This window comes from Equus caballus, chromosome 5 (genome assembly GCF_041296265.1).
Source record: "Equus caballus isolate H_3958 breed thoroughbred chromosome 5, TB-T2T, whole genome shotgun sequence".
NCBI classification, from domain to species: domain Eukaryota; kingdom Metazoa; phylum Chordata; class Mammalia; order Perissodactyla; family Equidae; genus Equus; species Equus caballus.
In genome coordinates, this window is record NC_091688.1 from 1,315,162 (window position 1) to 1,327,253 (window position 12,092).

The window sequence follows — 12,092 nt, forward strand, 5'->3', positions numbered from 1 at the left end:
ACAATAATAAAAATAATTAAAAAAAATTAATCATATTCTGCTCATACTTCCACTAAAACAGCTCTTTCCATGTTGCTTTGCACTTCTTTTGATAAGGGCTGTGCACTCCTCTGGACGGTACGCCCTTTGACAGTGAGAACCACGCCTTATTGCCTGCGTGCTCTTAGCACTCAACACAGTGCCTGATACATGGTATTGCTCAATAAACGTGAATTAGGCGAATGAGTGAAATGTAATAACGTACAGATAAGAGAAAGGTTGTTTCCTCACAGGAATAAACAGCTTGATTGAAATGATTGTCTTGTAGGGAGAGCAGCTTCTACGTGAAATCAGTGGACTGTTTGTTCCTGGAGACCAGCAAAAAACGCCGTCATCTAGGGCTGGCACCAGATAGAAGCAGGCAGGCTCAAGGAAAGAAGCCAGCTGTATAGGAATGGGAGCCTGGATCTCAGGCAGCAGCAGAGGGGGCAGACCAGGAGTGGGCAGAGTAGAGAAACAAGTGCCCCTCCCTGGAGGAGGGTGCGCAGGCCCTGCTGTCGGCAGCTGGGAGACCCAGCCAGGCAGTGCTCTCTGAGCGCGTGGTGCGCACGGGCCATGCTGTCGGTGGCGGTCTTAGGGAAGCCAAGACTTCAAAGGGGAAAGAGAGGACCCCAGCAGCATGGGCCCAGGGTAAGGGGCAAGGGCAGCGCTCTGAGCAGGAACCGTGGGAAAGCCAAATGGGCGGGTGGTCAGCATCAAGGGGTACTGGCATCAGGCTGGGCCCTGGGCAAGATCTATGTAAAGAATGATGGAATTAAGAATCCTGGAGGATGGATGGGAGTAAGGCTGGGTCTCAGCTTTGGAAGACCCAGGTCCCTGACAAGTTGTCTTGGCAGATGTTCCAGTCCAGGTAGGGGGTTTGGTGAGAACCCGGATACAAACAAGGCCTCAGAACTAGGTCGGCGGTCAGAGCAGAACTGGGTGACGGATGCCCTGAGTTAAGCAGGGCGTGCCCTCGCCGTGACAGAGGCCATGGCAAGTCTCCGGGGCTGGGGTAGGACTGAACATGCAGAAGGCACTCATGCGCTGGAGTCTAGGGTCTCTCGCAGCCCCACGAGAGAGCGGGGCAGGGACGCCTGCAGGGGGAAGGAGCCACTAAAAGTGAACGCTGTGAAAAGCAGGCCCACGTGGCAGCCGAGCTGGATTCAATGATCAGGCTGGGCACCTATAAATTTCTCCACTGGATTTAATGCGTATACATTTTAAAGATTTTCTTCCTCCATAGCAAAGTAGATTTACAGTCTGAAAGGCTGAGCTTATTAATTCTAACAACCTTCTCTAGAGCAGAAGTATGTGAGAGGAAGGGAATAAGGGCCTATGTCCTGAGGTCCAAGAAGCAAGAGGAGCCCTCCTCGACACCCACACTATGGTGGGGACACGGTGTCTCCTGGTGACCAGCACCTGGCAGGCTTCTCGCGCTTCCTCTCCCCGCCTCTCCCGCTTGCGCACCGCCTTCCTGAGGACTCCAGACCAGTAAAACTGTCTGTTCTCTTACTCCGTCGCTGGGTTGTTCAGCTCCTCCTGGACGTGCTCACCCAAGCTCTCAGTACGGCATCCCCAGGCCAGCACCTGGGAGACCCCTAGGAAATGTGGAATGGAGGGCTGGCTACCTTCTTTCCTGCCTGTTCTTTGAGTTATCTGAGCACAGTTCTCCAGTCTTCTCAGCAATTTTATGTTATCTAGTGTTTTTTTCAATAAATTCTCTTTTTGGATTACATCAGTCTAAGTCAGTCGTGATGTTTACCATCAGGAATCCTAACAGATATAGAAACTGGTGTCTTAAGTGGAGGCAGGAAACAAACCTCCACAGAAATGAGGGGGTATCAGGAATGGTAATCTTCAGCCTGGTTGGAGCTGATGGCAGTGGAAATCCAGCCAGGAACTCTAGCAGCCTGCGGCTCACATGGAAAAACAGCTTCTTACGTTGTCACCAGTGGTCCCTAGAATGAGGCACGCACTGCAGGGTGCAAGGACGTGGAGGCCCCACGGCAGATGCTCTCGGTGCCCGCGGCACGTCCCGTGCCCTCCTGATGTCAGTGCAGCTGGGGACAGTTACACTCCACTATGTGCCCAGGTCTCTCTGCTTCTCTGCCTCAAGGCTTTCTCCAGAGCCACCGAAGGACACTCAGCCGCGGTCAGTGCAGCCAGCCCCCAGGGGTGGGGGAAACGAGCCTTCCTGAGGGCGGGCCTCAACACAAAGGGCATGGGAGCCTATGACAGGTGTTCCCATTCCTTTCTTCCCAGGACAGTTTGGAGGCTCCTCTGCAACGTGCTTCAGAAGACCCCCAGCGGGAGTGAGCCCCCCACAGTTAGCAGCTCAATCATGCACCCTTGGTTGATTTTTCTCCGTTTCCTGTCCTCTCTCCCTGCTCCCTTGTCTGCTTCCTGACAGAAACCTCCAACAAGCCACCCGCACCCCAGGCTGAGTCTCCAGCTGGCTTTCAGGAGAGCCCAACTAAGACAGGGAACAGCGTGGGGAGAAAAGGAGTTAAAGGACGGCAGGAGGGAGGGGAGACCCAGGGGCTGGCTGTAGGGCTGCTTCTGCCAGCACTGGGAAGCCGAAGGAGAGAACGGAAACTCAGGTTCATGAATTTCAGCCCAAGGCATGGACAGAAACCAAGGGACCTTCTATGGCCTCTCTGTGAGCTCACAGTTGCAGGACTGAGACGGTCAAAACCACTCATAAAGTTTAATCCTGTAGGCGGTCAAACTACAAATTTGGTTAAAAATGACAGCTTCTCAGCATTTCTAACGTTGACCAGCAAAGAGTGGGGCCCCAACAGTTGGAACAAGGACATAGGGAGGATCCGGTGGACTCAGTGCCCTGAACCTCTCACCCCCACTGAGCCTTCTTGCCAGAAATAGGACTTCTGCCCTCTGCACAGCTGTTCCTGCCCTGTTTAGACCATGTATATTACCATATACACATTTACCAAGATGTCTAATGGGACGTCTTATTGCCCTGGAACTATGGTTAAAGCCAAAGGTTAGAATAGAGGATGCTAAGTACCACATATTCTAAACCCAGAGTCACCTGCCCACCTCTGTGCAGGTCGTACTGAGGGGTATCATCACCACCAACACCTCACCTGCCCCCACAATGTGGGTGACGCCTGAGAGAGATCTGTTAGCCTTTTGGGTGGGTGCAGTGTTCATGATGAGAAGCTATTCCCTCCCTTCACATCCTCCTGGGTAAGGAAAGGAGAGGGATGTTCTTAGAGAATCACCTGTAAAAAAAGAAGCAGAGGGGGCCATCCCGGTGCACAGCAGTTAAGTTCACATGTTCCGCTTCGGCAGCCCAGGGTTCACCAGTTCAGATCCCGGGTGTTGACATGGCACTGCTTGGCACGCCATGCTGTGGTAGGCATCCCACGTATAAAGCAGAGGAAGATGGGCATGGATGTTAGCTCAGGGCCAGTCTTCCTCAGCAAAAAGAGGAGGATTGGTGGCAGATGTTATCTCAGGGCTAATCTTCCTCAAAAAAAGAAAGAAAGAAAGAAAGAAAGAAGCAGAGAAGGCTGCCATTTCACATCCTGGTTGGATGTCTGCTTAGCTGATCTGAGCAAGGGAAAGAGGGTGGGGTGAGCTGTGTGTGTTGGAGGGGGCAGTAAGCCTATACTCCTACCGTTTGGCATGTTAAAGACCCCAGAGTTTCCCAGCAGTTGGGTGGGCGCAGCAGAAGGGACGTGGTCTGGAGTCGTCTTGTCGGCGACTCTACACAACGACTGCCAGCCCACCACGGTCATCCCAGCACTGGAGGCCCAGCGTTGAGGACACCCAGCGAGGGCTGGGGGTGTTGGGGAAATGAGGCAAGCCAGAGGCAGTCTCCTGGGCCAGGGAAATGGCACAGAGCAGCTCCCCACAGGGTCCCCAGGAGCTCACACAGGAGACAGAGCCCAGCCTGCGGGGTGCCTGCCCCACAAGGGCTCGACCACCTGCCAGAGACGCCACAGCAGCCAACAGAAGGGAGACGGGAGCCTCACCCAGCGAGAGGGAGGAGTCTGCTCTTCTCCTCCTTGCTCCTCTTTGCCTAATGGCATAGCTGCCGAAAACTCGAGGGCCGGCAGATAGACGCCCGTTTTCAGATGTAATGGAGGATCGTGGCCCTCACCTCTTTCCCATTCCTAAATCAGTTCACAGGCACGGAGCTCTGGAACAAAGGGAAGGTAAGAACTCCGCAATAATGCCAGAACGCATGGCGAAGCTCTTTCTAACTTTCCCTAAAGGGATCTGTGGCCACGTGCCAAGGTAACTAGGTACTGATCAGGGTAACTGGATTACCCAGATCTTTCGAGGATTACTGGACACTGGCTCTGTATAACACTCATTCTTGGGGACCTGAACACCACTTTATCCATCGGTCAATGCGAGGCTTTTGGGGGCCAAGTGATAAGGTAGATTTTTACCTGAGCCTGTCTCGTGGCAGACCCAGTGGGGCGCTTGGCCCATCTCACAGTTATGTTCTCAGTTGCTGACTATGCAACTTGAATCAATAACCTCACTACAGGCAGAATCCCCATCTTGGCTCCTGATTCACGGAGTCAGGGCTATTGCCCTAGGAAGGACCAGGCGGGAGTCTCCGGAGTCCTCTCCCAGCCACGAGGGAGCTGCAGGCATTAACGCAGGCGTCAACAGCTTCCAGCTTTGAGAGGAGCCAAGAGCAAGAGAAGTTTCTGTTGCAGGTCCAGGATGCAGCGCCAGCAGCTCTGCCCCGTGCCTGTCACGACCCGACAGACCCAGTGGGATCAATGTCCGTGGTAGGGCAGAATTCCATATGGAGCCATGGGACAGCACCAATGGAAAATCGCAGTGGCAGCCCCTGGGGCTCTGAACAGCAATGTCGCCTCTTTGCCCAGCGATTATTCATATAAGAAGCAGCTCTCGACTTCAGAGCGCAGGACACCAAGGGGCCATGCCAGCACGCTGCCCAGCGTGACCCGGGTATGATCCGATCGATGGCCGAGAAGGGCGTCCCCAGCACCACCACCCCCATCAGTGCAAGTGGGGTATTTGGGACTGGGTCAAGCAGGGCCTGAAACAGGCGTATGGCTCACCTGCTCCTGTCACGCTGCCTGCCTCCCTCAGCACACAGCCCCGACCTCGTGGAGAGCTCCCTGTGACATGCGGACTGCGGAGGGAAAACTGGAGCCTGGCTTACGGGTGGCTCTGTGCATATGCTGGCATCACACAGCTGGGGACTGCCCTCAGGGCCAGCCTTGAAGGCCAGCCGAGAAGATGAACCCCCTGGGGACGGAACCTCCGGCAGCATATTCTGAGCACTCGGGTCAAGAGAAGACATGGCCTGAGGGAAGCATCTAAGGTGACTCAAGAGCAGGAGCGAATGGTTCGGCCCGATGACCAGGGGTTTGAAAGGAACTAGAGAGGAGAATTAGTGACAAGAGGTTTAGAGAAGGGGGTCCGGGAGTGGACCCACACCCCACATTACAATACCCTCTAGTCTCCCTCGTGCCAACGATACGTCCCCTGTTGTCCTCCAAGTGACCTTGCTAGCAGGCTAATCTGATCAGGTCATGTCCTGGACAGGAATGTTATGACTCCCACTGCTTACAAGATAGAAATAACCCCTTCATGCCCGGTCCTGGCCTGCTTCCTCCCCCTACACTTTGTGCTCCAGGCTGATTCCCCAAAGCGCCTTTCTTTCTCAGGCCTCTGTACCTCTGCACATGCTTTTCCCTCTGCCCCACTCATCCTCCAGGGCTCAGCTCAGAGGCCACCTCCTTCGAGAAGCCTGCCCAGAAGCCCCCAGGCAGATTCAGGCCGGCTACTCCAGTGGACTCTGGACCCACACTGCTGGGGCGCCAGTCCTGGCTCTGTTCCTCAACCTGGGGCGGGTCACTTAGCCTTTCAGGGCTTCGATTTCATCACCTGTAAAATGTGCAAGGCTGGTGTGAAGATGAACTAACTTAAAGCATTACTAATAAGAATATGTTCACGAGTAACAAAACAAACATGTAAGTACATAATACGGAAGCAGGAGTGGAACAGCACAGTCCGGTGGCCTGGAGAGAGAGCCCAGCCCCCGCCCCCACCTACCGCACTCCCCCGCCCCCTCCCCGCCGCCCTCCCCGCCGCCCTCCCCGCCGCTCTGCGCACGCGCCCCCCCCACCTACCGCACTCCCCCGCCCCCTCCCCGCCGCTCTGCGCACGCGCCCCCCCACCTACCGACCCCCCGCCCCCCCTCCCCGCCGCTCTGCGCACGCGCCCCCCCCCCCCCCCCCGCCCTCCCCTGTCCCCTCCCCTGTCCCCTCCCCGCCGCTCTGCGCACGTGCTGGAGCCCAGCCGAAGCGGAGTGGCCCGCCCGCTCGTGTGCCTGGTACCCCAGTACGCGCCTGGCACACGGCAGCTCCCGGAAAATGCTGGCGGGAGTGAGGATCAGAGGCGCGGCCCTGTCCTGGCATGTTCTCCGCGGAGCGTAAGCTCCAGTTTCTCATCTGCCGAATGAGCAGGAGAGCGCAGACACTAACTGAGCCATAGGAAAGGGCCGTTTGGGTAGGTGGAAAGCAAGCGAATGTCAGCAATTTCATGTGCTCCCACGTGGTTCTTACCCCTTAGGGCTGAGGGAAGGCCCAAAGGAGGTGAGAGTGATTTCTAAGCTGTAAAGCGCCGTACAAGTGTCAGTGTTGATTATCAGATGTGCGCGGCAAGCTAGAGTTGAGGTATTTAAGAAGAATCATTTTATTTAATTGTTTGTATAATAAATAGCAATTTGGGGAAACAAATTGAAAATTTAAATTCACATGACAGGTGGCTCAAAGCTGGATTTGAACTCAGGGCTCTGAGTGGAGAGGCTGTGGGCTTGGCTGGATCCCCAAGGGGGGCGGAGGACAAGCGGTGACCTGCGGCGCGACCTGGACCTGCCAGAGCGCGAGGGCTGGGAGGGCCCCGTGTTCCAGCCTGTTTGCCTTTAGCATTCCGTGTTCTCGGAACCGCTCAGGGCCTCCGGTCCCTCGGAGTCAGGCCTGCGCGGCCGCACCCCCTGCGCCGGCCCGGGCTCCCGAGGTGGCCGCCTCCCGGGAGTCCCCGCCGCGGTCGGAGCTCCGCTGGTGAACGGCCACATGCTCAGGCCCACGGGAGCGCGCGGCTTCCAGTCTGGACCGCGCCTCCAGCCCCAGTGACTCCGCTCAAAGGCGCGCGCGCGTGTGTGTGTCTGTGTGTGTGTGTGTGTGTAGACCCGGCCTCCTCCCAGCAAGTGTCCTTCCTGCTTCCTTTCCCCCGGCTCAGCTGGGCGACCGTGTCACCCACGGCATGAGGAGGGGTGGGCGCGACGACCTCGGAGGTCCAGCAGGCCAGCAGAGCGGGCGTCCAGGAGCATCACCGCTGTGTCCGCTGCAGGCCCAAGCCACCCTTTGCGTCCTCTGTGTACCTTTGCCCTCTTTACTCCGGCGGAAAAGACACTGGGTCGCCTAAACCTAGCGGGAGGCTGAGTCATGGAGTCGTCCACCATTGAGCTGGAAGGGTCCTCAGAGGTCACGATTTATAGCTGAGGGAATGGGCCGGACCAGAGAGAAGGGGCTTGATTAGCAGCCAGGCCTGTGGAATCCCAGATTGGGAGCACTCGATGCCATGAGGCTGTTTTAAACACTGGGCTGGGCCTCCCCGTGGCGCAGAGGTTAAGTTCCCACGGTTGCTTCCGTGGCCTGGGGCTCGCCGGTTCAGATGCTGGGTGCGGACACGGCACGGCTTGGCATGCCATGCTGTGGGAGGTGTCCCACATATAAAGTAGAGGGAGATGGGCATGGATGTTAGCTCAGGGCCTGTCCTCCTCAGCAAAAAGAGGAGGCTTGGCGGCAGATGTTAGCTCAGGGCTAATCTTCCTTAAAAAAATTTAGAAAAATAAAACAATGGGCTACCATTTAAAAGAATCTGAGTGTATGACATAAGATAGTCCTGCGTTCATCCAAGTCTACCCTTACTGGCTATACGACCTTGAGAGCATTGCCTGACCTCTCTGAGCCTCAGTTCATCTGTAACAAACTTCTTGGGTTGTAGAGAATCAAATAACACGTAAAATGCCCATCACACACAGAGTGCTGGTTAAGTTTCATTTCACTGTGGAATAAAACGCTAACTTGGTTGAGGGATCAATAAGCAAGGAAGGTTTTTGGCAGCACCCGTCAGGGGAGGGAGAGGGGAGACGTGCACCCCAGCATGTCTGATGTCGCACCATTTCATCCTGCTTTTGTGTGAGACTGGTGGGTTTTCCCAGCCTGGTTAAATTCAGGAAACACTGAGCACTTAGCACGGGCCAAGTGAGGTTCGTTTGTGGGTACGGGATACCCTGAGCTGCTCTGGAAGGCGACCCTCTGGCCTGGGAGACACGTGGGTAACAATGGCCATGACGCTCGGCATAAGGGGGCACTAGCAGAGGCCTGCGCGAGGGAGAGGGCATCCTAGGCAGAAGGAACAGTGTGGGCAAGCGCCTGGATGCAGGAAAATCAACTTGGAGAAGACGTCAGGAGGCACAGGCTCGGCAGCCAACAGTAGAGAACTCAGAAGAGCCGAGGCTTAAGCAAGCCTGGGGCTTATTTCCCTCTCACATCAAACAAGTGCGTCTCGGACGGCCCAGGCCTGACGTGGCAGCCCCTCTGTGGTCAGGAGCCCAGGCACTGTGAAGTGCTGTGTGGAGCATGGCCTCCAGAGTCACACTGTCTCGGTTCTAATTCCTTCTCAGGCCATGAGACCGTGAGGAAGTCACCTTTTCTGTTTCCTCACCTGCGAGATGAGGATAATAAAACTACTTGTCTCATAGAATTGCTGTGAGGACTGAAGGATTTCATACAGGACACACGTTTTGATCAGAAGCTGGTGTATAACAGTGCCATATAGATTTTAATGTTCTATTGTCGTGCTCCACCATCTTGGCTTTCAGTCTCAAGGTCACCTCTTGGTCCAGAATGGCTGCTGGTGCTCCAGCCATCACATCCCAATTCTAGGCAGCTGAAATAAGAAAGGGGAGGAAGACAAAGACTCCTCCCTCCAGCTGAGTCAGCTTCCTTTAGAGTTTTCCAGAATTCCCACATCACTTCTGCTTGTATGTCATTGGCCTGAACTTAGTCCCATAGCCTCAAATGTAAGGGAGGCTTGGAGCCATAGTCTTTTAGCTGGATTCTCTTAGAAAGAAAGCAGAAGGGATATGGATTTTGATGGGTATGATATTGTGATTTATGATAAGAAATATATATTTGGTCCCCATTTCTGGAATAGAGCTCCTCGAGGACAGCGATAAAGGGTCTTTGTTATGTTAATGAGGTTACCTGGGAATGCCCCTGGGTGGCAAAGGCTGAGGCCTGGCTGCCTGGAGAGCCAACCAGGGGATTAGAGGGTTGGAACTTGCACCCCACGCTCGGCCTCCAGTGGAGGGGTCGGGGGTTGGAGACTGTGTCAGTCCCGATGTCCAGGGACTTAATCAGTCCGGCCTCCAAGTAAAGCCACCAGGAAACCCAAAGGAGGGGGTCGGAGAGAGCCCGTGTTGGTGCGCACGCGGAGCGCTCTTCCCTCAGGCTTTCCTGAGTTCCGTCCTCTTGTGACAAGGCCGTGATCTGGTGAATTGAATGTTCCCCTGGGCTCTGTGAGCTGCTCTCGCAAATTAAATGGACCCCAGAGGGTTGTGGGGGCCTTCCATCTGCAGCTGGTTGGTCAGAAGCCCAGGGGACAGCCGGGACTGTGACTGGCGGCCCGAGGGGCGGGCCTGCCGGGGCCCGAGGAGCATTTGATCAGCTGTTTGACAGGGTCCAGCCGATCAAGAAGAGCCGAGGGGTGCAGGGCGCCCCTCCGCGAGAATATGAAGAGCCGGCCTTTCCCTAAGCTATGCTGAACTTTAAAAACTTGTTTTTCTTCGGTTTGTCTTATACCCCATTTTCCTGCTCATGCTGTAATTTTCCAGATGGCCGCTTTAGAGAAAAGAGCATGCTCCCGCCGCGGGGTTGGTACTGAGAAAAATATGTGACCACCTGCATAAGCCTTCAGAATATCGCAAGGGGCAAGTTCCCCCGATGCACATAGATAGTGGGAGAACTCTTCTCCCTAATGAGGGGTTCGTTCTGAAGAGAGATTTGCATCAAAGCAGCTGCCTCCTTCTGGTTGATGTTTGCTCTTCCCCCAGTTTCCCTGGTGGGAGTGGATGTACCTCTTCCTCTGTGGTTGATTGGAGTGTTCCTCCATGTGTTAGTTGTTGAAAAGTGTATTGTTCCCCTGCATGTGTTTGACAAAACCTTATAGAAGTCTTTTCTTAATTGCTGAAGTCGCTTTTGAGCAGGAAAAGATAGTTAACCTTTCCCCCCTAAAAGTTAACTCTGTTCCCTGTAAGATTATACTTATCAATGAATGCTTTGTGGTTTACTCTGCAAGAACATCTGTACTACTATATTTATCCCCTGCTAAAAAAGATATAAAAACACTGTTTAAACCAGTAAAGACAGACTTGCTTTGTACTTCCTTAGCTCTCTGAGAATATTTGTAGAGCTATTTCTGTACTAATCCTGAAAAATATAAAAACGACACTTGTGCACAGTAAAGTCAGACTTGATTGCACCGACTCAAGTCTCACGTGCCCTCCTTCACTGCACAGACTCCGTCTCTCCCTCAGGAACCTGGACTCAGCTGGACTCCGGCAGGGGCCGTCTTGTAGGACTGAGCCCTTAACCTGTGGGATCTGATGCCATCTCCAGGCAGACAGGGTCAGACTGAGCTGAACTGAAGGACCCCCAGCTGGTGTCACAGAACTGAGTGGTGGTGTGCGGAGCCCACCCCCGCCCCGGGCACGGCTGCTGGAAGCGGATCCTGAGTCGTTTTAGGGGGCAAGTGGCAGTTGCTGCCTCGGGGAATGCCAGGCAGCTGCAGCAGGTGGGCTGCCCCGGCGGCATGGCAGGCTGCAGGCGACGCTCAGAGCGAGCCACAGCTCTGCCGGTTCCATGCTGGGGTCTCGAGCTCAGCAGGGGTTTCTGGGGTCCTCAACACAGGTGGCAAAGGGAGGAACAGGGGGTGGGGTCCTTCCCGGGTCCCAGGAAGAGAAACAGGAGGGGGGAGGAAAGAGAGGGTTTGGGGTCCAGCCCACCAGGGGCTGCCAGAGGCAGGGATGAGGTCACTGAGCGGGACTAGGAGCAAGTGTGCGGAAATGGTGACACATTTTGTCCCCGTCCCTGCACGTGTCCCCTCGCAGTGAGGCCTCCGCCTGCTTCCTCCTGTCCCTTTGTCCCCGTCCCTGCATGTGTCCACTCACAGTGAGGCCTCCACCTGCTTCCTCCTGTCCCTTTGTCCCCATCCCTGCATGTGTCACAGTGAGGCCTCCACCTGCTTCCTCCTGTCCCTTTCTCTTTCCCCGTCCCTGCACCTGTCCCCTCGCAGTGAGGCCTCCACCTGCTTCCTCCTGTCCCTTTGTCCCCGTCCCTGCACCTGTCGCCTTGCAGTGCAGCCTCTACCCTGGGTCCTCTTCTAACAGGGTTCATCAGTGTATAGTTGTGTTGCAATATATTATCGTGAAAAACAAAAGGGGCCGCCCTCAGGACCTTGCAGACGGACCCCTGGACAACACCCGCGTTCAGGGGAGAGGAAGAGGGGGTGGCGTCCACGTCTGGTTAGGTCTCTGAATGCCCAGCTCACGGGTTACGTGTGTTGAGCAAACCTCTCGTGTGCATACACAATTTGCCACACCCTGGTGGGGCGGGCCGGGGCCGTTCCTCGCATGAAGAGAGAGGGACCCCAACACGGTGTTCCGTGTTCCTCCATCTGGGGCTGGGGGCAGCACCGCCATCCAAGTGGAGACCTTCTGGAAACCAGACTTGCTGTGAAGCTCTACGTCATGCTCCAGGCCCCAGGCCTTCCCCATCCCTTGAGAAGAGGCGGCCTCTCTGTGGAGCTCCCTGCAGGATAAAAGGTTGGGCCAGCTGTTCCCCAGGAGCCAGATTCTTTGTCCTCAGAGCACTGCTCCTCCCCTGCCAGCCCTGCTGACCCCACCCCGTGGGCAGGCGGCGAGGATGTGGAGGGCGGGCGCCAGCCGCCAGTAACCTCAGGCAGGGGGGGTGTATTTGTATTTA